This window comes from Marmota marmota, unplaced genomic scaffold, assembly GCF_001458135.2.
Source record: "Marmota marmota marmota unplaced genomic scaffold, marMar, whole genome shotgun sequence".
Classification (NCBI taxonomy): domain Eukaryota; kingdom Metazoa; phylum Chordata; class Mammalia; order Rodentia; family Sciuridae; genus Marmota; species Marmota marmota.
This window is the reverse complement of record NW_026000137.1, coordinates 4,187,820-4,214,093: the sequence shown is the minus strand read 5'-3', so window position 1 is coordinate 4,214,093 and position 26,274 is coordinate 4,187,820.

The window sequence follows — 26,274 nt, the reverse complement described above, 5'->3', positions numbered from 1 at the left end:
CTTTTACAGTTCTAATCTTCTGAGAAATGTAAATACATGAATTATCAGAGCATTTGAAAATATATATGTAGAAATATATGGAAATATATACAAAGTGGATATATTTAATATATAACAACATATAAAGGATATATAAGTTCTAGGTTATGATTTTAAACTTATTTTAATGCATCTGTGTCAATTTCATTGAAATAATTGGAAAATTGAAAACTTGGGACTTAGTGGGTTAATACTGTTTTAATAGCACTTTCAACTAGAAAATCATATTTTCTCTGGCTATGAAATGGAAATAGCCATTTTTACAGAAAATATACTAAATAAATCTTTAACATTAATTTTATATGAATTCATCACTACTAATAAATATCACCATTATTGAACATCAGATTAAAGATGCATCAGTTAGTGATGCCATTTGGATACCAAGACTATCTCTTACAGCTGGGATGGATGACACACCCTCTGGAGGCCATCCTTTACCTTCAGGCATGAAGTAAATAGATTCTCTCAGTCACATTCTAAGTGGAGACATCAATTCATACTTACAATCCTAAAATAAAACAAAACAAAACTATACCAAAAAGAATAAAAGGAATGCTGCTATCTTTACAGTTCAAGTTGAAGAGTCAAAGACATGGGAACACTTTTGTCTGCTGATAAATTCATTCTTTCTGTATTTCAAAATGTCAGAAGTAAAATAAATTATAACCAGAAACAGTTTTTGAGCTAAATTTTAAACAGTAGAGATTTTATGGACTGAATTAAGTCTATCTCTTTTTGTTTATTTCTTTTATTTATTCATATAGTTCTCTTGTAACTGTTAGAAACATTAGATAGACGGATTTTAGTATGAATAGTTGTCTAATTAAATGTAATTTCCTAAAGTATTCACTTTTTAGAATTATAAAGTTAATGTTATTACAAATAACTTAGAGGGTATGCTTACAAATCTTAAACATTTTAATTTGGATTTTCTCATTCAATCAGTTCCAGAAGAGAAACTGGAAAGTTTTAAATATTTGTCTGTCTAGTTCCACGTATCCCCAAATGTTATTTGTGATAGCATGCTACTTCTTTTTATGCTCATGAAACATAATTAATTTGATCTCTGCTCGTCATCTGGTAATTATAACCAATTGTAATCCATTTCTTAACAACCATTATTTCTCACTTATTTTAGTAGCTTAGTATTTGGGAGAATAGTCATATTTTTGAGATTACACCCTGAATAACTTAATGAACTTAAATTTTTACACTTGCTAGAAATAATCTATTTTGTAGCTATCCTTTATGGCAGGTAATTTTTATAGATAGCTGAATCTATCCTTTGTTTTGAGTTTTAAAATTATGTTACATTTTTGTGTTTAACTCCAAGTTTTGGATTCTCTTTCACACATACCTTGTTCCTGTGAGCAGACATTTATATCCACCAGTAACAACAGTGAACTTCATTGTTGTATGATCTCATGCCTGAGATACTACAATACAAAGGAAGTCCTATGGACTATGTTGGGAAGAGTGGTTAGATCATCACATGTCATTAGGCAAATGTAGAAAATAAGTTCCCTTCTTAAAATAACATAGGTCCTCAAAAGAGATAGACCATGAATTCACATCCTGTCCTTGATATTACTAGTTGTATAACTTTGAATGTTACCTAGTTTCTCAAAACTCAAACTTCTTTCAATGGATCATAGGAAAATTTATAATTGCCTGTCTGGTGCATCATGCATATTAAAGTATATTAATGAAACAAGCATGATGATTGATGGTTGCTACATAGTATTATGATTTCTATAATGAATAATATATTATAATTAAAAATAGCAAAAATGAGTCATTAATTTGATTACTTTGGGAAGATAATTTAATTAGAATATACCTATTACTAGACTGAAAGATGATCTTAAAATAAGAAAAAAAAAACTAAGAATGAGAGACTGTTAACATGCTTTAGTGAAAATATCTTTAATGGTTATCATACTTATCTCACCATTCCTTAAGTACTGCCCTTAATTATTTCCTTTCTTTGATTTAGCTAATGGTTTCAGTCTTTTTATGTAGTTGGTGAAAGAAATTATGGCCAACTTTAAGACAGAATAAAAATGCATTATAAGGAAGGAATAATAGGATCTAATATAAGAAATTTGTATGACAAATTATCTTTTTGCTTCATTTAGAGTTGTGCTTCTGTATAAGATACTTGCTAAGAAAATAGAGATATATTTTGAATTGATCAGTAAACATTCAAATGTATTTATAGTTAGAAATCCCAAGTGCCTTCTCTTCAAATTGTACAAGCTAGTCTATCATTAACCTATCATTAATAATCTTGTTTTGAGCACTAAATGATTATCTAGTTACATGCTAAGGTTCTTTAAGGTACTACATATACAAAAAGAATGTGGAATTATCTTTGCTATTGCAATGTCATTGAAAGGCCATATGGGCAGTCATTGATGAGAACCAAATTTTCTCAACCACCCCAGTGCTCCACCAAATGGAGATTGCAGTTTTGTTTCTTATTCCCAGCATTCACACTTGGAAAGTGGGGATGATTTTTATGGTTCACTTCAGTGATGGGTTAGAGCTGGTTCGTATAGGTTTTCTTTGAAACACTTGTTTTAAATTATTATGTTAAAATACCATATTTTTTAAAAAAATATTTGGTAGCTTGGAACTGGCTATAGTGTGAGTACTTATATCATACCAATGGAAAGATTCTTCTGTTTCCTCTAACCTGCCAAAATCCTGTTGTTAAACACTGATTAGAAAACCAGACACATATCACAACTTTAATTCACAGCAAAGGTGAATATTGCCTAATCTAATTTTTTTTTTTTTTTTGGTTTGTTTGTCTTTAAGATATACACGACAGTCTACTGTATTTTGACATACATACACAGAAAGTTATGTCCGATTCATGGTACTGTCTTTCCTATTCCCATCCTCTCTTCCTTCTCTTCATTCCCCTTTGTCTAACCTAATGAATTTCTATTCTTCCCTCCCACTGTGCATATATGTGTTAGCATCTGTATATCAGAGAGAATATTTAATCTTTGGTATTTCAGGACTGGTTTATTTTACTTAGCAAATAGTCTCCAGATCCATCCATTTACCAGAAACTGTCTTAAACTCATTCTTTTTTATGGCTGGGTAATAAAAACATTTTGTATATAGATCACATTTTCTTTATCCATTCATCTGTTGAAAGGCACCTTGGTTGATCCCATAGCTTAGCTATTCTAAATTGAACTTCTATAAACATTGATGTGGCTGCATCATTCTTACACTGATTTTAAGTCCTTTGGGTATACATGGAGAAGTGGGATAACTGAGTCAAATGGAGGCTACATTCCAAGATTTCCGAGGAATCTCCATACTGCTTTCCAGTGTGGTTGCACAAATTTGCAGACCCCCCAGCAAATTATGAATGTACATTTCCTCCCACATCCTCACCAACATTTGTTGTTATTGTATTCTTGATAATTGCCATTTTGACTAGAATGAGATGAAATCTCAATGTAGTTTTAATTTGCATTTCTCTAATTGCTAAAGATGTTGAACATTTTTTCATGTATTTTTTTGGCCATTCATATTTCTTATTCTGTGAAGCATTTGTTGAGTTCCATTGCCCATTTATTGATTGAGTTGTTTGTTTTTATGGTGTTTTTGAGTTTCTTTATATATCCTGAAGATTAATGCTCTATCTATTGTGCAGATGTCAAAGATTTTCTCCCATTCTGTAGGCTCTTTCTTCATGTTCTTGATTGTTTCCTTTCCTGTGAAGAAGCTTTGTAGTCTGATACCATCCTACTTATTAATTCTTTATTTTATTTCTTGTGATTTTGGAGTCTTTTTGAGGAATTTGGTTCCTAAACCGACGTGTTGGAGATTTGGACCTACTTTTACTTATAGCAGGTGCAGAGTCTCTGGACTAATGCCTAGGTTCTTGATCCACTTAGAGTTGAATTTTGTGCAGGGTGAGAAATAGGAGTATGATTTCATTTTATTACATATGGATTTCCAGTTTTTCCAGCACCATTTGTTGAAGAGGCTATCTTTTCTTTAATGTATGTTTGTGGCACCATTGTCTAGTATGAGATAACTGTATTTATGTATCTCCGTGTCTTCTATTTTGTTCCATTGGTCTTCAAGTCTGTGTTGATACCAGAACAAAACTGTTCTTATTACTATAGCCCTGTAGTATAATTAAAGATCTGGTATTGGGGTGACTCCTGCTTCACATTTCTTGCTAAGGATTGCTTTGGATATTATGGGCCTCTTATTTTTCCAAGTGAATATCATGATTGCTTTTTCTTTTTTCATGAAAAATGTCATTGGGATTTTACTCAGGTAGCTTTGTATTCCATTTCACACATACATATTTCAAAAACAGTGAATCTGAATGTAATTTACATGCATTTACTCTTGGGGATTGAACTCAGGGGCACTCAACCACTAAGTCATATCCCTAGTCCTATTTTATATTTTATTTAGAGACAGGGTTTCATTGAGTTGCTTAGTGCCTTGCCATTGCTGAGGCTGGCTTTGAACTCACAATCCTCCTGTCTCAGCTCCTGAGCCACTGGGTTTACAGGCTTGTGCCACGGTGCACAGTGCATTTACTCTTTAAATATATTACTTGAGTGTAGTATATTGCTGTGTAGTCTCTCGAAAACAAATGTAAGGGGAAAAAATCCATAGGTGACTTACAGCACTTGTGCTATATATTTTGGAAAACTTTTCTGCATAGATTCTTTAAAAAAAGAAAAGTTTACAAGATAATTTACAAATATTTTGTTCTTTGCATTTTCTTCTTGAGGATTTATGATGAGCTATGCTTTCATTAAGATGTCTCTGAGAATGTGCTAGCCTTTTATGTAACCATAAATTTGGATAATTCATCCATAAATAGTAGAACTTATTTACAAGATCCATGGTATGTTTTTTCCCATCTTTTTACCTTCATTATGTGGATCTTCTGGTCTATGGTTTTTGATTGAATTTAGGAGATTTACATTAAATGTTATTATTAAGAAATGATTTTATTCCCTCTCATTTTGATATATTTCTGGTTTTTAATTTGACTTCTTTGTTTGACTGTTATTCTGGTGTAGTTCCTCCCTTTGTTGGTTTTCAATTTTATTATTTATTTTTCATGAAATATTTTATTGAGTGTGTATTGTACTACAGGCTTTCTAGTTGTGAATTCTTTTAATTTTTGTTTTTCATGGAAGATTTTTATTTCCTTATCAATTTTAAAGCTAATTTTTCTAAATATACTATTCTTAGCTGGTATCCATTTTCTTTCAGAGCTTAATATATATTTTTCCAAGACCTCTTAGCTTTTAGGTTGTTAGTTGTGCAATTAGCTGAGATCCAGATTTGTTTCCCTCTAAATGTAACCTGTTAGTTTTCTTCTGGGAGCCTTTAAAGTTCTATCCTTATTTTGTAAATTAGGCATTTTCAAAATAATGTGCTTTGGTGTGGGTCCATTGTAATTTTGTATATTTGGGTTCCTGTAAGCCTCCTGCATTTTATTTTACACTTTATTCTTAAGATTTGGGGCATTTTCTGATATTATTTCATTGATAATATTGTACATTCCTTTGGTTTATATCTTCAAGCCTTCATCTATCCTTATAGAACCGTATATTTGATCTTTTCAGGTTATCCCATTTTTTCTTGGAAATTCATGATCTCTTAACATCTTGTCTCCATGGTCAACTTTATTTTCATGAGTCTAGTCTGCTGGTGATGCTATCCATTGAATTTTTACTTGGTTTAGTGATTTTAATTTTGAAGACTTTCTCTGTAATTTTTTTTTCAGAATCTCTGCCTCTTTACTGAAGCAATCTTTTACTTCCTGTACATTCTCTCTCATTTCACTTGCCCCTCGGTCATCCATGGACCCCATGTTTCTCCAGTTTTTCAGATTAACTATCCACATTCAACCACTGCTGTCCTTGCCTTTCTGAATTCTGTGCTGGCATGTCTCTCCCAGCTGGTCCTGTGAGCTACTGTACTCAAGGGGGAGCTGGGTAGGTTTCCATGACTTGTATTCCCCTGTGTAAACCTCTCTCCATGTTTAATTTTCTCATGGTCACTTAGGCACTCTCTATGTCATGTGGTGTGGGTTTGCCTGGCCTACATTTGGGGTCCAGCTTGGGTTTGCCAGGAATTGGCTCCCTTACCTGTTGGCCCCCATGACACAGCTGCAAAATGGTTCCTTCCTCTGTCCTCAATGGGCAGGCAGGAGAGATGTGGCTTCTTTCCTGCACTAGGATATTTTGCAGCATACCTTTTTGGTAACTTCAGCAGTGTCTTTGATCTCTGAACCCTGTATCCATACACATCATAGCCACCTAAAAATGTGACTTCCTTTAATTTCTTTATCCCTCCATTTTACTTATAGAGGAACCACTCCAGCTGGCGCCGGTGGTGATGGCAGTGGCAAAGGGGATTTCTTCATTATTTCATTATATTCAGCATCCTGAGCCTCCAATCTGCTTTGAATGTCCAGCATTAATTCCCATGAAAATCCCCCTTTTTCCCCACCCACGTTTCTGAGAACCTGCCTGTCTGTTTTCTTGGTTTCATGCCATGAAGCAGTCAGGAAAGCACCTCCTATATTCTGTCATCGTCAGTCTCTTTTCCATCTAACCTGAATTTAATCATTATAGGGGAGGGATGAAGGCATCAGGAACTGATTAAGAAAATTTAGCTTCTGCTATTACCCAAAGCAATTGGGATCCTGATGAATATACAGATGACCCTTGAACATCATATATTTAAACTTTGTGGATCCACTTACATGTTGTTTGTTTGTTTTTAGGTATACAGAATTTTTTTAAAAATTCAGATCATATTTCTCTATTAATAAATATATATATATAACTATATAGAATTTTATCTATTAATACATATATTCAGATAATATATAATATAAATAGTCTAGAAATATTCAAAATGTTAAAAGACACTCCACAAATGTACGTAATATATGTAGACAATGGTTCTATCATCCAATACCATAAATTATGCACAAATCTATTATAAAAAGTTAAAATTTCTCAAAACTTACACAGCGTATACATGGTGCCAATAGAGAGAACGTAAACAAATATAAATATGAAGTGTTCAATCATAACTGCATGAAATTTGCTATAGTACATACTTTCCTATTGTAGTAAATTCATACCTACTTCCTGTTGCTATTGTGGTGAGTGTAAGGGTTGAATGACTACAACACACTATGAAACTGATCAGCTTTGCATGAACAGCTCTTATCTCCAGTAATTGCCTATCCCAGTAAAAGGTGATCTCTTACAATTTTCACTTTTTTAATCATTATATATATATATATATATATATATATATATATATAATCATACACATATATTAATGGATTATCTATGTTATTGATAAAACTTCCATCAAAAGCTGGTTATTAGTGGATTAATTCTTGGGAGAGTCCAAAGTTATATTCAGGCTTTTGAGTTGGTCATGTCATTACTCCTAACCCTCACACGTTAACTTAATTTCTTTATTTTCAAATCTCAAGTGATAGAAAATTTGAAAAACTACTGTAGAACTATGCTGCACTGCACATAACACATTTTGAATGGTTAAAAATTCCCCCACTAATTCCAAAATAAGCAGATAAAGAAACAAATAGTGTTTTCTGACAAGATCAGGTTACCAAAACTTGTCTATCCTGGGATAAAGGGCTGATGCTTTCTATATAAAAACATATTTTAGAAGATAAAGATCTAGAAACAGAGCAATGGAAAAAAGAAAAAATAATCTCTTTATTAATACCAACTGATTTATTTATAGAATTTTATCTATTAATACAGCATGAACTTTCTATAAACCCTTTCCAGGTAAAAAGGAATTATGGTTTATTACTACATAAGAAAGTATGGAATCAGTCTTAAAATAAATCAGTATTCATGTGATCTAAATTACTCCTATAAAATAAAGTCACACAATTTTCAATGTACAATAAAATTCAAATGGAAAATTGGCAAAATTCCAACACTTGTTCTATAGTTAGTAGTTTTACAACTAATTCATTGTATCATAACTACATATTCTTGGATTCATGTTTCTGAGAATAAGGGTTATTTTATTACTTCACATGTTCATCTGGACTCATTTGTGATACTCTATTCTTCAAGATGTTTTAAAGTTTATAAGCCATACAATGCTCATTTTGTAAAAAGTGTATTAAGTGTCTTCATCTACTAGAGTATTACTTATTAAAAGATTTTGCAATAAAATACAATCTTTTTATAAAATACATTTTTAGTTACAGATGGAAACAATACCTTTATTTTATTTATTTATTTTTATGTGGTGCTGAGGATCGAACCCAGTGTCTCACGTGTGCTAGATGAGCATTCTACCACTGAGTCACAAGCACAGCCCCAATAAAATAAATCTTTTCTTCCTCTTTCTACTTTTTCAGAACTATTCATTTTTTATATAACAAAACGAGCTCATTATAAGAAATGAGTGAAATGAAAGAGATGAACACTGAATAGCCAATAATTCCCTCATTTCCTTTTAATTATTACTTCCCTATGGTAATGACTTTTGACATGTCTTTTATTTTATATCATTCAACAAATTCATAAATGTATATACAAATTCATATATTTATTATTTTGTTTGAAGTTTTACTCACATGGAAGTACAACATAAAGATTTTTTTTTCCTTTTGCAAATTTAGTGCTTTTTTTAAATTTCATACATGACAATAGTGGAATGCATTACATTAACAATTATAAAGACAGCACAATTTTTCATAACTCTGTATATAAACTATGTTCACAGCAAATTATGCCATTATACATGAGCTCTCTTGTTGATTTTTTTTGCATTACAATTCTTAATATACCTTTATACCACAATTTATCATATCTCTGTTTGCATATAAGGTATGTTGACACCAAATTCACATATTATGTGGTGGGCATGGTGGTGCATGCCTGTAATCCCAGCAACTCTGGAGGCTGAGGCAGGAATATTACAAGTTCAAAGCCAGCCTCAGTAATGGCAAGGCACTAAGGAACTCACTAAGACCCAATTTCAAAATACAGTTGGGGAGGTGGCTCAGTGGTAGAGTGCCCCTGAATTTGGTCCCCGGTACCAAAAAATAACCCCAAAATACTAAAAAACATATTATGGAAATCACTCCTGGTCAGTAGGAATAGATCCTAGTCATTCTTCTTAATGAAGATGTGTATGTATATATACACACATATATATACACACGTGTGTGTGTGTGTGTGTGTGTGTGTGTATATATATATATATATATATTATAATAGTTATTATACCTTCTTTACTATAGTTGTATCAATTTTTTCAACTATTCATATATTCATAGGCCTTCAGGTGGTTTTTAACTTTTTTCTCATCTATGAGCTATGCTGAATTAAAGCCTTTGTGTATGTATGTTTCTATTCTAGGAAAAAATCAGTTCCCAGAAGACTTAATGTCATGAATTTTATTTTTATTTTTTATTTATTTTAATTTATTTTTTATGTTTTTATTGGTTGTTCAAAACATTACAAGACTCTTGACATATCATATTTCATACATTAGATTCAAGTGGGTTATGAACTCCCATTTTTACCCCAAATACAGATTGCAGAATCACATCGGTTACACATCCACATTTTTACATAATGCCATATTAGTAACTGTTGTATTCTACTACCTTTCCTATCTTCTACTATCCCCCCTCCCCTCCCCTCCAATCTTCTCTCTCTACCCCATCTACTGTAATTCATTTCTCTCCTTGTTTTTTTTTCCCATTCCCCTCATAACCTCTTATATGTAATTTTGTATAACAATGAGGGTCTCCTTCCATTTCCATGCAATTTCCCTTTTCTCTACCTTTCCCTCCCACCTCATGTCTCTGTTTAATGTTAATCTTTTCCTCCTGCTCTTCCTCCCTACTCTGTTCTTAGTTGCTCTCATTATATCAAAGAAGACATTTGGCATTTGTTTTTTAGGGATTGGCTAGCTTCACTTAGCATAATCTGCTCTAATGCCATCCATTTCCCTGCAAATTCCATGATTTTGTCATTTTTTTAGTGCTGCGTAATACTCCATTGTGTATAAATGCCACATTTCTTTTTTATCCATTCATCTATTGAAGGGCATCTGGGTTGGATCCACAGTCTAGCTATTGTGAATTGTGCTGCTATGAACATCGATGTGGCAGTATCCCTGTAGTATGCTCTTTTAAGGTCTTCAGGGAATAATCCAAGAAGGGCAATAGCTGGGTCAAATGGTGGTTACATTCCCAGCTTTCCCAGGAATCTCCATACTGCTTTCCAAATTGGCCGCACCAATTTGCAGTCCCACCAACAATGTATAAGAGTACCCTTTCCCCCACATCCTCGCCAGCACTTGTTGTTGTTTGACTCCATAATGGCTGCCAATCTTACTGGAGTGAGATGGTATCTTAGGGTGGTTTTGATTTGCATTTCTCTGACTGCTAGAGATGGTGAGCATTTGTTGTTGATTAATTGTATGTCCTCCTCTGAGAAGTGTCTGTTCAGGTCCTTGGCCCATTTGTTGATTGGGTTGTTTGTTCTCTTATTGTTTAATTTTTTGAGTTCTTTGTATACTCTGGATATTAGGGCTCTATCTGAAGTGTGAGGAGTAAAAATTTGTTCCCATGATGTAGGCTCCCTATTTACCTCTTTTATTGTTTCTCTTGCTGAGAGAAAACTTTTCAGTTTAAGTAAGTCCCATTTGTTGATTTTTGTTATCAACTTTTGTGCTATGGGTGTCCTATTAAGGAATTTGGAGCCCGACCCTACAATATGTAGATCGGAGCCAACTTTTTCTTCTATCAGACGCAGAGTCTCTGATTTGATATCTAGCTCCTTGATCCACTTTGAGTTAACTTTTGTGCATGGCGAGAGGAGGGGATTCAGTTTCATTTTGTTGCATATGGATTTCCAGTTTTCCCAGCACCATTTGTTGAAGATGCTATCCTCCCTCCATTGCATGCTTTTAGCTCCTTTATCAAATATAAGATAGTTGTAGCTTTGTGGATTAGTCTCTGTGTCCTCTATTCTGTACCATTGGTCCACCCTCCTGTTTTGGTACCAGTACCATGCTGTTTTTGTTACTATTGCTCTGTAATATAGTTTTAAGTCTGGTATCGCTATACCGCCTGATTCGCACTTCCTGCTTAGAATTGCTTTTGCTATTCTGGGTCTTTTATTTTTCCATATGAATTTCATGATTGCTTTATCCATTTCTACAAGAAATGCCGTTGGGATTTTGATTGGCATTGCATTAAACCTATAGAGAACTTTTGGTAATATCGCCATTTTGATGATGTTAGTTCTGCCTATCCATGAACAGGGTATATTTTTCCATCTTCTAAGATCTTCTTCTACTTCTCTTTTTAGGGTTTTGTAGTTTTCATTATATAAATCTTTCACCTCTTTTGTTAGGTTGATTCCCAAGTATTTTATTTTTTTTGAGGATATTGTGAATGGAGTGTTTTTCCTCATTTCCGTTTCAGAAGTTTTGTCGCTGATATACAGAAATGCCTTTGATTTATGCGTGTTGATTTTATATCCTGCCACTTTGCTGAATTCATTTATTAGTTCTAGTAGTTTTTTTGTAGACCCTTTTGGGTCTTCTAGGTATAGAATCATGTCATCTGCAAATAGTGATAATTTAAGTTCTTCCTTTCCTATTTTTATGCCTTTAATTTCTTTCGTCTGTCTAATTGCTCTGGCCAGTGTTTCGAGAACTATATTGAATAGAAGTGGTGATAGAGGGCATCCCTGTCTTGTTCCAGATTTTAGGGGGAATGCCTTCAATTTTTCTCCATTGAGAATGATGCTAGCCTGAGGCTTAGCATAGATAGCTTTTACAATGTCGAGGTAAGTTCCTGTTATCCCTAGTTTTTCTAATGTTTTGAACATAAAGGGATGCTGTACTTTGTCGAATGCTTTTTCTGCGTCTATTGAGATGATCATATGGTTCTTATTTTTAAGTCTATTGATGTGGTGAATAACATTTATTGATTTCCGTATATTGAACCATCCTTGCATCCCAGGGATGAATCCTACTTGATCATGGTGCACAATTTTTTTGATGTGCCTTTGTATCCGATTCGCCAGAATTTTATTGAGGATTTTTGCATCTAGGTTCATCAGAGATATTGGTCTGTAGTTTTCTTTCTTTGAGGTGTCTTTGTCTGGTTTCGGAATCAGGGTGATGTTGGCCTCATAGAATGAATTTGGCAGAGCTCCTTCTTTTTCTATTTCCTGAAATAACTTGAAAAGTATTGGTATTAATTCTTCCTTAAAGGTTTTGTAAAACTCCGCTGTATACCCATCCGGTCCTGGGCTTTTCTTGGTTGGAAGTCTTTTGATTGCTTCTTCTATTTCATCTATTGTTATTGGTCTGTTTAAGTTGTGAGTATCCTCCTGACTCAGTCTGGGCAAATCATATGACTTAAGGAATTTATCGATGTCTTCACTATCTTCTATTTTATTGGAATATAGGTTTTCAAAATAATTTCTAATTGTCTTCTGTATTTCTGTAGTGTCTGTTGTGATATTGCCTTTTTCATCCCGTATGTTAGTGATTTGAGTTCTCTCTCTTCTTCTCTTCGTTAGCATGGCTAAGGGTCTGTCGATCTTATTTATTTTTTCAAAGAACCAACTTTTAGTTTTGTTAATTTTTTCAATAGTTTCTTTTGTTTCAATTTCGTTGATTTCCGCTCTGATTTTAATTATTTCTTGCCTTCTGCTACATTTGCTGTTGTTTTGCTCTTCCTTTTCTAGGGCTTTGAGATGAAGTGTGAGCTCATTTATTTGTTGGTTTTTCCTTTTTTTGAGGAATGACCTCCAAGCGATGAATTTCCCTCTTAAAACTGCTTTCATTGTGTCCCATAGATTCCGATATGTTGTGTCTGTATTTTCATTTATCTCTAAGAATTTTTTGATTTCCTCCTTTATGTCTTCTGTAACCCATTGATCATTCAGTAACATATTGTTCATTTTCCATGTGATGTAGGATTTTTCCTTCCTTCTTTTATCATTGATTTCCAGTTTCATTCCATTATGATCAGATAAAATGCATGGTATTATCTCCACCCCTGTATATTTACTGAGGGTTGCCCTATGGCATAATATATGGTCTATTTTTGAGGAGGATCCATGTGCTGCTGAGAAAAAAGTATATCCACTTGATGATGGTTGATATATTCTATATATGTCAGTTAAGTCTAGGTTGTTGATTGTGATATTGAGTTCTATAGTTTCTTTATTCAGCTTTTGTTTGGAGGATCTGTCCAATTGTGAGAGAGGTGTGTTGAAGTCACCCATAATTATTGTGTTGTGGTCTATTTGATTCTTGAACTTGAGGAGAATTTGTTTTATGAACGTCGCAGCACCATTATTTGGTGCATAAATATTGATAATTGTTATGTCTTGTTGGTGAATGGTTCCTTTTAACAGTATATAATGTCCTTCCTTATCCCTTTTGATTAATTTAGTCTTGAAGTCAATTTTATTCGATATGAGGATGGCCACCCCTGCTTGCTTACGAGGACCGTGTGCGTGGTATATTTTTTCCCAACCTTTCACCTTCAGCCTGTGTATGTCTTTTCCAATCAGATGTGTCTCCTGGAGGCAGCATATTGTTGGATTTGTTTTTTTAATCCATGTTACCAGCCTATGTCGCTTTATTGGAGAGTTTAAGCCATTAACGTTTAGAGTTACTATTGATATATGGTTTGTACTTCCAGCCATGTTTGATTATTTATCTTCTTCTTTTTTTTTTTTTTTTAATTTAGTTTGTTTCTCCATGGTTAGCTTTCCCCCCGCCCTCTGTCTTTACAGAGGCACTTCCCACTGATGGTTTTGGTTATTGTTTTTCATTTCTTCCTCGTGTAGTGTTTTGCTCAAGATGCTTTGCAATGCTGGTTTTCTGGCTGCAAATTCTTTTAACTTTTGTTTATCATGAAAGATTTTTATTTCGTTGTCGTACCTGAAGCTTAATTTTGCTGGATACAAAATTCTTGGTTGGCATCCATTGTCTTTCAGTGTTTGAAATACGTTGTTCCAGGATCTTCTCGCTTTCAGCGTCTGTGATGAAAAATCCGTTGTTAACCTTATTGTTTTACCCCTGAATGTAATCTGCCTCCTTTCTCTTGTAGCTTTTATTATTTTCTCTTTGTTCTGTCTATTGGATATCTTCATAACAATGTGTCTTGGCGTTGGTCTACTGTGATTTTGTATGCTCGGTGTCCTGTATGCATCTACAGTTTGTATATCCGTTTCCTTTTTTATTTCTGGAAAGTTTTCTATAATTATTTCATTCAGCAGGTTGCTCATTCCCTTGGTTTGAACCTCTATACCTTCCTCTATCCCGATGACTCTTAAGTTTGGTTTTTTTATGTTATCCCATATCTCTTGGATGTTTTTCTCGTGATTTTTTACCAGCCTTTCTGAGTTGGCTAAACTCCTTTCAAGATGATATATTTTGTCTTCATTATCTGACGTTCTGGCTTCTACTTGCTCCACTCTGTTAGTGATACTCTCATTTGAGTTTTTAATTTGGTTTATAGTTTCCTTCATTTCTAGAATTATTGTTTGATATTTTTTTATAATCTCTATCTCCTGATAAAGATGCTTAATTTCTTCTTTTATCTGTTTATGTAATTCATTTTTAATGTGTTCTTTCACTGTTTGAATTTGCTGTCTCATATCCTCTTTAAGGTTCCATTCCATCTGTCTAAGGTATTCCTTGAGTTCTTTATTTGACCATTTTTCTGATGCCTCTAGGTCCTCCTGAATATTTATGGTGTCCTGCATTGTTTGTACTCCTTTTCTTCCTTGCTTTTTCATGGTGCTCATGTTTCTTCTTGTTCTGTTTGACTGCTGAGTTACTGTTTACTCCTATAAATTTATTTGATGCTGTCGCCGCTGGTTTCAATGGAGTTATCTCCTCCGCCGCATTCTGGTGATGTCAGTTCTCTGCCATGGTGGTATCCCATGCAAATGGCAACAGTTCCTTTTGCCGGGTGACCGATGCAACAGGTGGGTCCTGACTGGCTCTCCCAAACCCTGTTTCAATCCTGTGGCCACTGTCTATGAAGGCTCGGTTGGCATTAACCTCCGTAGGTTCATAAGGGCTGACCAGTTGTTTCAGCAGGATCATTTAGTGCTGAGTCACAGCAGTTTGTCTGCGAGAAGCAGGCCAACGGGAGCTTGAATTCCATGAATTTTATTTTTAATAGATACAGCCAAATTGCTTTTCAATTAGTTGTTGCAGTTGATATTCCTATGATTAAACTTTTAGAGACTATGTATTGTCAGTGACTAAAGTAAATTGATGTAAGTACCAAGTAACTAAATTAAAATTGTAGAATTTTAATCATTAATCCATCATTATTAAAATGATATAAGAATTAATTTCTCTGCATTATCATACCTGCTTAATTTTGCCAGATTCAAAAACCTTAAATTTTACTATACATTTTAACATACAAGTCCAATAAGAAGGGAAAAAAAATGATGTTTATGTCTACTAGTGAGATTTAACATCTTTTCATATACTAATTGACCATTTTTAGTTTAATTCTGTAAATTACGTAATTCAATTCATTGTTTATCTCCCTTTTCTTTTTCATTTTCCTTATTCTCTTTTGGCATCTAAATTTATGAATTTCCTCTGTTTATCAGATATAAAAACCACTTGCAGTCCAGTGCCATAGTTCCTAGCACAGACTTTGTGGTCAGACATTTTGCATTCAAAGCTTAGCTCCCACATCTCTTCATTGTTGGACTTTAGAGAAGTGACATGTCTTGTCTGTGACCTAGTTTCCTTAAGCCTTCCAGATAGGGCTGTTTTGAGGATGAAGTGTAAGCTATATATACTTCAGTTTTCCCCACCCCATCATGATTTTGTCTGTCATTTGGACTTTGAAATAACTTATTGACTTACTATTTTTTATTTTAATGTTTATTTTGCTTTATGAATTATTATTTTCTTTCGCTTAAACATTTTTCCATTCCTAATTTTTCAGTTACTAAAATTTTCCTATATCCAGTTTTAAAATTTTGCTCTATTTCTTTAACTTCTGTATATTTTTTTCTACATTTTTAAATAGCTAGTAAATTATAGCATATAAGCATAGTCTGGGTAAATTTATTGCTGGTGAAAGAATAGAATGCTCTTATTTGACTATATATGACATACCTATGAAGAGAGAAGTAAATAAAGTATCAAATAATTGTTCTTTTTACAGATTTTGAAATTAATTTGGAAAGTAGTATATTGAACATTACAATTTAAAAATCGAAATCAAGGCAAAAAATATTTCATTTTATTTTGTGGTCATTTTCACTCATACCCAAATAGCAACCCTCATGGGCACAAAACCATTGAGTGACTTAGAGTTTCTGATTTTGTATCTGCTTTGAGACAGGAAACATGGATACTAAAGTACCATCTTGCTGTGATTTTCTTATCCAGGCACTGTATCAACAAGAAAGTACTCAGATTTGACCCACTTTATGCTTTTTTTCAAGCATACAAAATGGTAATTTTCAAATTTTTCCAAGAGAATTTGTATTTTGCTAACCTAGTTCTATGCACTGCATTTTAAAAGACCATGAGAGAGTTATCGATCTCTTGGTTATGAAAGAGATATTGGTTGGAAAGAGGTATTTAGGCCTTTTAAAACTTTCTGTTATTTTGGCTTTAGAAGGTTCCAGGTTGATCTGGCTTAGTTAAAATTACGGGGCTTGACAAAATCATTGACTTCCTCAACAGCATTCAATCCTATTCAAAAAACATTGCCAAAATTCTGTTGATACAAACCATTAAATTTGGAAACCAGTTTTATGGTATAACATTTTCATAAAATTAAGTAGAATGTGTTTCTTGAAGGATTTTGTAAAGATAGTCTCATTGTGATTTTTATAATGCAAGCTGTCAGAAAGTCATTCATCAAATGAATAAGTGACATTATTTTAGTCAAAACTATGCCCTTATCTCATTTATCTCCTCATTGTATTTATAGCATCTAGTCATGGTTTCTAATGTGACAAGCATTTGAAGTCTTGTTGCTGAACTCAGTGGTGTTGCTTGTCATTTTTCCTTTACCTTAGTAGCTCTCATTTCTGTGTTTAATACCAAAATCTAGAAAACCATGTGTAATGGCAACTTACACTGAATATTAAAGCTGATTTGGCTGAATTGTTTTTTGAGCTATTCATTTTGAACTTCTACTCAAAACAATATTAAGAATAATATTAACATTAAAAATATACTGACTTACATTTGAACTATTCAACAGGAATGAAAGACGATTTGCATAAATGTTATTATTTTTGACATGTAACCTTTAAATTTTTTTAGACTTTTGTTATAGTCATTTTTTGTTACAAAAACCACCCTTCTTTCCTTTCCTGTCCTTTTCTTTTCTTTCTTCCACTGCTCTTTTCCCCCTTGCATCTCTCTTTCTCCTTGATTATAACAGATTGGATACTCTTATTGACTCTGGAAAAAAAAATACCTAAAACCTGTGAACTGAGCCTCCTGTATTGAAGATAGATAGTGTTATGAGAATTGAAGGTAGAAATTGAAGCACCAACATAATTGGATGTTAGCTGGTGAGGGGACCTCTTTTGATAGCACTGTCATAGGTAGGGAGAGCATCAGTAATAGGTTCTGTCTATGTTGAAGCATCATTTGCCACTTACTTCCAATTTTAGTACTCATATTGCCATTAACCTCCTTTTACCTTGTACAGTTACATTTTCACAACTATAGCCTTGCCGCCACTTAAGATGTGATTGTTTTGCTAAAACTGTTCTTTACCCACAAAGTTTCTAATAGAATTCTGAGCCTCATCTTTTAGGGGATGTGACTCACTTGATGGGTAAAGGCTTCTTTAGGAAAAGGGCTATGTAAATTTGGTCTCCTCCATCTCCGCCCCCCCCCCCCTTATTTACCTTGTCTTTCAGGAAGTTGATTGCTGTCTTCTGTATGCTTATAATATAAGAATAAAACAATGCAGTTTCTCTGATGTAAGAGAAAAAAGTCAGATGTCAGTATAGCGCCTGGTGTCTAGTGCTGTTTGATAAATACTTTTTCAATTTTTAGATGCATGAATTGTGGCACAATGGCTTTTTCTTTGTAAAGACTAAGTTTTCAGACAAATTCTTAGATCATAGCATGGCTAAGGAAATGGTTGAAGCATAGACAGGAAATAAAAGAACCAGATGAATGAGCAGTAGGAAAACATGACCTCAGTTACAAAGGCTAATCAGTGATTTGCAGTTTGGCTGCTGTGTGGAGAAAGGGTTGTTGGCGAGCAGATGGGCATAGATATCAGTTAGGAGGCAGGGCAAAAGAATGGGCACTGGGATTAGAGTAATACAGGCCCACCTCTAATACTTGTGGGACTAGGACAAGAGACAAAATGAAAATACTGCTGCCCCCTTCTCTTCCTTCTCTGGACCTTTTCCCATTTTAAGAGGGAGTCTCGCACATAAGTAAACACTCCAGCCAGCTGAGCAGGATTGTTCAGTCGCTTCTATCTTTAAGGGGCATAGAAATGAGATCATGGGCAAGAATGGTTGGTTCTAAAATCACCTTCCTCTACGAGGCAGAAGGAAGCTCAAGTTTGGCAACAATGGGCCCAGTAAAGCTGGAGGCCCTGGGGTAGCTGTTGCTTGGCTATAAGGGAAATACTACTGTTGATAACACTAAGTACGGAGTAGATGGGTTTGTTTGGAAGTGAAGTCGACAGAGTAGTGGAGTGGGTTTAAGGGAAAAAGTATGTATCTTCCTTGAGCTGGTGTTGTAGCAGTAAAAGTAGTCATAAACTAACTGGAAACTACCCATGACAAAAATTAATAGCTTACCCATACAGCAGAGAAAGTCCCTCCTGCCTCCAGTCCTAGATGTCATTTGCATGGCCTACCTTTGATAGTACATTGAAAAAGGGCTAAGCCTTTGCGGGAAATGCATTATAACAACTGAAAATTAAAGGACTAGTTCAAATACTTTTCCTTAATTGAATGGGACGAAAGGTGATTAGTCTCTCAAAATAAGATTGAATCTGACTAGATTTCCTGATTTCTGAAACTATTTTTTTTTCTCTAAGCAGACAGCAATGAGGAGAAGACTAAAAAGACAGGGAGACCTGGAAACAGACTGCACAGAGCAGCCAATGACTGGTGTTCAGATTGAGGACCACAGTTCCTTCAAAGATGGGGGCAGCAAAGCAGAACTTCTTCATTTAAAAAAAATTACTTTTTAAAATTGACACATAATTATACATACTTATGGTGTATGGTGTCATGTTTCAGCATATACAATATGTATTGGTCAAGTTAAGGTAATTAGCGTGTCTGTCACCTCAAATACTTATCATTTCTTTGTGTGGGAAACAAAGTCTCCCAGCTACACTGAAATATGTTAGTAAATTACTGCTAATTATAGTCACTCTACTATGCTATGAAACACTAGGATGTCAAGTATTTTTTTAAAATTATTAACTAATTTAGCAAAAATATTTATTTCCAGGCACACGGCTGGCACAGAGGAGTGTGAATGGCATTTACATTGTACCTACCTTCTGAACTTCCAGTGTAATAATAATAATGCCTTGAGAAAGAAGGTCGGGATGGGAACAGGTAGGAAGGAACAGATGATAAAGGGCCATTGAAGAAAGCATGAGACTGTGTGTCTGTAGCACAGGATTAGAGTAGAAGTGGGTGGGTTTTTTTCCCCAAAGGAATAAATGAAATACTATTTTGTGGCTTCATCCCATGCTGTTAAATTATGGATCTAAATCTTCTTGATCCCTTTGCAGATTGAGAAGTATATTACCTGCATTTGAGAGAGCTTTACTTGGAGGATTAGGTAAAGGGATCCCAAGAAAGCTAATGCGGGAGGATTACAAGTTTGAGGCCACTCTCAGCAACTTACAAAGGCCCTAAGCAATTCAGCAAGACCCTGTGTCAAAAAATTAAAAAAGCCTTGGGATATAGCTCATTGTTACAGTGTCCCTGGGTTAAATGTTTAGTACCAAAAAAGAAGAGATATGAAAATGTAGGTGTTGACAAAGAAGTATAACGTTACCAAATACAAAATTGGATCTAGATAATGACATACAATAAATGTACAAGTGAAGGGAGCAGCAGAGCATTTATCAATAATCTGTCCCAGGGAAGGGGAGAAGCATAGCCCTCTCTGGAGGGGGAGGTCAGTTTTCAGGCCAGTAGTTTTGTAACATCAAAACAACATTAGCAAAGCATCCCATTCATGACTTTGATTACCTTCTTCTTGATGATTACTTGCTCTTATTTGATGGTAGTAACACATTTTCCCTATATTTATTAAAAAAATAACCAACAACCTTTAAAGATGTAAATAAAATACTATGCTGAAATATGGGGATTTTTTTGAAACTGCCTATATGTGAGAGAGGCTAAAGATTTAGTTATATCTTCATAACTATAATCATGATGTTTCTAACTCTAGAGATTTTTTAGTTGTTTAAAGATCATAGAATAGAAAATTTAGCACAAACTTTAGAAAGATCCTTTATGGCATAGCAATATTCTACATGGATATTATTACCATGAAAATGTTAGCAAATAAGGAATCTTACTGGATTTTACTTTCCACATATTTTATTATTATTTGAACTATAATATTCTATGCACTCTGTAGCATGTTGTGATATTTCTGCTAAGTAAATACTGTTTTATTTAAGAAAAACATTTTAAAGTTTTAACTTTTACCATGATTAATTTGATGGAAAATGAGGAATAGGGAGATTTTGAGGTACATTATCAAGCCAAGAAAGGTTGAATTCCATGGTGGTGGGGAGGAGGTTGAATTTACCCCTCAGATTTCTTGCAGTGGATGGTTCTTCTCAGGTTAAATAATTCTCTCAGGGCCAAATACATTTTCCTCACCCAAATATATCAAGAGTATACTCATAAAACCCTGTGCATGTCTGTGGTTCATCTGTATATTATATCAGGGAAAAGGACACATCAGAGTGTGATTTTAAGCTTTTCTAAGTTCAAAAATTCAGCTGCTAAGAGTCTATGTCTCTCCCAAGACCCACATGAATGTCTAAGAGTTAACCCTACTGTGGATAAGAGCAATATCTTAGAGGAAAGATCTCTCAACTGTGTGATCTCATATCACAAGAAGCACTTTGTGCTTGATTCAATAAGGTTACGTAAGGCTTAAAAGAGTTAATATTATAGGTACTCAAGCCACTTATCTTGGTTTCCTAGAAATATTCACCCTGTCTAGTTCCTTGAGGGTCCAGCCATAATCCTTCCTATACTTATCAGAAACCCCATCCTTCTCTCTTCAACTGATTCTGTCCAAGACAGACTGGTACTATGTCCAGTTGGATGAGCATAACACCCTGCTGAGAGCCTCTGCAACTGAGGGAGGACCCTCCATTCAATTCTTACACTGTTGCCTGAACAATCTTTCTGAAAATCATCAGTAGTAAGTTCACCTACTTAGAATCCTTCTGTGGCTCTTCCTTCTTTACAGAAAACAAAACAAAACAAAAAGCCATCTGAACCTTTAGATGGGAAGTGCAGGCACACATGGTCAGATCTAGAGCTACTTCTCCAGCAGCCTCCTGCCTTTTGCTGTCCCCTCCTGCTGGACCTTGTTACCTCTGCTCACTCACTCCACACTCCCTAGAGCCTTGCCTTAAGCAATATTAAAGTAAATACTCCTATTATTAAATATATTTTGTTATGTCTCAATTTTCCGTGCCTTTGTCTATAGTGACCCCTGTTAGAAGGTACTTCTTAGCCCCTCCATGCACGTGTCTCCTACTTAGCACTCAGACACAATTAAATTTGGGCATGCTCAACCTCTACCTCCAGAAAGTGTTAGGGGTTCTTCCTAGGCTTCCTTGGCAATCAGCCCTTTAGTATGCCTTTTCTCGTACTGTTTTGCTATTTCTCTTCATACGTTGATATTTTTGTTAGCTCATCACAGGTAAGATTTTACTTCATTGTTCTATTTTTTGGTACCTAGAGTAGAAGCTGGTATACATTAGGTGTCCAGTTAGTGTCTACTGAATAAGAACATAAAGTAGCCTGAGGTAAGTCACAGAAATGGGTGAAAACAAAGACAATAAGTAATCATTACCCGCTGGTTATTTCCTACTGAGCAGATGCAATCAACTCAAATCTTGATTTTCCAGATTTACTGAGGTGAATGCAATCACTAATAATTTAAAGAAATATATAATTTATATACATTTATACATATATAATCAGAGTTTTATGCTTTCTACCTTCTGATATTTGAAGTGCTCACTTATAAAATAGGAAACTTACCTCACCAAAAGAAGCTTTCTGTGATTAGAAATTTAATTATACTTTAAAGACAGAATTGTTTTGAAACTTGTTTGCTCTTTCTAGTTATTTGACTTTGGGCTATGTACTTTAACCTTCTAAAATATACATCTGAAATTTTACGTAAATATAATTCTCCATTTCGTGTGGTTGTGAGAACATTATTTATAGTACTTAGAACAGTATTGGATATGAAAGCAAGTTCTTTCTGTTAGCAATTATTATTATTATTATTTGTTCTACTGTAATAGAAATCTGTCAAATGCCAGTCAAACTAAACTATGTTTCTGTTTCTTTATTATCATAAAAATGGTTAAATCTGGGCATGTGGGAGGCCTACTCTATATCAAATGTGCTAGGCTCTGACAATATAAAGCTTCATAAGAATAAGTCCTTTACCCAAGGAGCTTTCTGTCTATTGTTTCCAAAATGTTCATCCTGGAATGCAGGTTGGAAACAAAATGAAAGTAGAGACATAGCTCAAGTGTGAGTTAAACTGCACTGGCATCCAAACAAAGTGATCAGTCAACAGACGCCATATTAGGTATTGTGCCATACAGGACTGGCAAGAGAAAGTTTCACACAATTCTGACAATTACTAGGGAGCAAGGCTAGCAGTAAACAAGGTGGGCCAGAGTTGAGGGAAGTAAATGTAGACCACTTTATGATTTATAGCACATGAGAAGAATGCAGAATAGCTTCATGAATACAAATTAGAAGATCATGAAAAAGTTTAAAATACCGTCCTTGCTTGTTGCGTTGCTTGTTGCGTTGTCGCGCGACTTCTTGCCCGCAAGAAAGACGCAACCCAAGAATCTTCTTTCAACAACTTTATTCAGGCCCCTGATAGTTCTTCCTCTCCGAATTTCTTGGGATGCCCCTCCCAGCCTTAATAAAGCATCTCAAGCCCCAATGCAAAGCAGCCACGTGGAGCTTTCTCATAGAGCGATGAAAAGTCATGTGCCAACTCTCCCAAACAAGGAGTTGTTTGTCACAGACCACAGCGGAGCCAGCGCCATCATGCAATGGTGACCATAATTTGCATAAACAGCAGAAGTGGCTCACCACACTTGCTTTCAAATTATTTACCTGAAATTATTGCCCCAAGTAGGGAAGATCTCAATGTTTCATTCATTGATCCATTCCTTTGCTCATTCATTCAAGTAAAAGGTAGTAGAGCACAATTTGTTGTATCAATGTGGGAGCAGCTAGGACTGTTCGTGGTGCTGGCTATAGCTAGATCAATAAGACTGCCCTCAAAGATTATATTTTATCAGTTATTACCACTGTGTATTATTCTCAATCAACTACTAACTAAAGCTTATTAGACAATTTAGAATTAGGTGTGTCAGTGAAGCTTGTTGGATCCTTAAGGAAACAGAGTATGAGACAGAGTTGTGTTCCCAATGTTTATTAGAGAGGGATCTGAAAAAGGGTGGGACAGAGAAAGAGGTTGAGCTGTACTGAGGGCCCAAATAACAGCTCTGGCAGAACCCACATGAACTCTGGACCCTAAGTGACCACTCAAAGTTGTCCTGCACAGGATCTATTATGGTTTTGGAAATCTCATGTGTGAGACCCTGCAAGACTGTTCAGAGCTGATTAGATTATGAAAGCTGTGACCTAATCAGTAGATTAAGCCATTTGATGGATTAATAATTTGGAAGGACTATTATACTGGGAAGTGACTATGGGCAGGTAGGGTGTGGGTGGAGGAAGTAGGTCACTGGGGTGTGCCTTTGAGTTTTTATTTTGTCCCTGGTGAGTGGAGCCCTGTCTCTCTGCTTATTGGCTATCATGAGCTGATCAGCTTTCCTCCAATAAAACCCCCTGACATGATGTTCTACCTCACTTTTGGCTCAGAGATATAAATCATATGACCATTGACTGACCCTCTAAAACCATAAGCCAGAATAAACTTTTCCTCCACTAAGGAGTTCTTGTCAGGTCTTTTCATTAAAGCAATGAAAAACCAACTTAACCAGGGTCTAGACAGTTTAGCTTTCATAGCTGTCCCTAAGTATGATTGCCTCAGAAGAGCTTGACCCTGGATAAGTTGATTCTTTATCTTGGAAATGAGCCCTAAAGGGCATATCAGTTAGCATCCCACTGACACATCTTCCAGATGAGCAACTAGTCCTTCTTTGAGGGAGATCTGCCAGTACAACTTGTGTCTACCACACTAGTTAAGAAGGTTTTACATGCAGTGACTGCAAAGAACTCAATTGGTTTAAATAATACTAAGTCGCACAACTGAAAAGTTGAAAGCTAAGTAAACTTTGGATGTGACTTGGATTAGAACTTACATCTTTATTCATTAATTGTTACTCTAGAGAAGACTATTCATATCATCATAGGACAGAAGTCCTGAACTTGACCCTGATTTAAAGTGTCTGACCTTTAGGACTCTTTCTGGTTGAGGGCGCCATATGCATGGTAGAATGTTTGCAATCATTCCTTTTCTTATAACAAATTTGCCTTTAATAAACTAATTGTTTACTTATAATTATCTTTGGTCCTCACTAATTATTGGAAGTAAATATCACTGGCCTCAGTAGTATTCACACCATAAGTGGCAGAATAGGCAATGTGTATCGGATGATAAGATGAAACTGAAGCTTCAGAACTGCTCAGCAATACAAATCCCCTGTCATGCCCTTAAGGGGTCCCAATAACAATACAGCAACGAATATGTGTGTATTATCTTCCTATTACTACTTTAGCACATTGCCACATAGTACTTAAAACACCAATATGTTCTCTTACATGTCTAGAAGTCACAATCTAAAGCCAGTGTGTTGGCAAGAAAAGACTTTGGGAGGGGGAATCTATTTTCTTACCTTCCTCAGCTTCTAGAGGCTGCTGGTGATCATTAGGGTTGTTGCTGCTTTTTCACATCCACCCAGACTTTTGCTTCAGTCCTCCTATACCTTCTCTCCCTCCCATCTGCCTGCCTGCCTGCCTTTTATAAGGACACTTTTGACTTCCATAAGTCCACCTCCTGATAATCCAGAATAATCCCCCCATTTCAAAGCATGTGATTGTATCTGTAGACTTTTTTGTATGTAAGAAGATTTGCATAGGTTTGGGAAATTAGGAAGTGAACATCTTGGGGGAGCCAATATTCACTACACTGTACATGTTTATGTACAATTTGTAGAAGTAAGATATCCCATATACAATAAGTCTTTTTAACCCTTCTGCCATATATTGCCAAGGAAAATTTGGTTTGATCTTAATGAGATGTATGTATTAATGAGTATTAGCAGAGTGCTATTCATAGTCACAGGCATGAATTTTTAAGGTTTTGCCGAATATTATGTGTAGTAATAAACAATAGAACTAATCCATGATTAGTTCTACTGTTTATTGTGCTAACGCATTCAACATTGTGCCTTGAAGGTACTATACCAAGGATCATACTGCAATAAGAACATAGCTTTGGTAAGTGATAGAATGGTACATATTGTCTCAGAACATATGCAGCCTAAAGCAGTTCTCTAGAAAATTACTGCAACTATTGAAGAGGTTGAAATTATAAGTGACAAATTTGATTTTCATTGACACCTAGTCAAAACTATCCTTTTTTAAAATTTTTTTATTATTAGTTGTTGAAAACATTACAAAGCTCTTGACATATCATATTTCATACATTTGATTCACGCAGATTATGAACTCCCATTTTTACCCCATATACATATTGCAGATTCACATCGGTTATACATCCACTTTTTTACATACTGCCATACTAGTGTATGTTGTATTCTGCTGCCTTTCTTATCCTCTACTATCCCCCCTCCCCTCCCCTCCTCTCCCATCTTCTCTCTCTACCCCATCTACTGTAATTCATTTC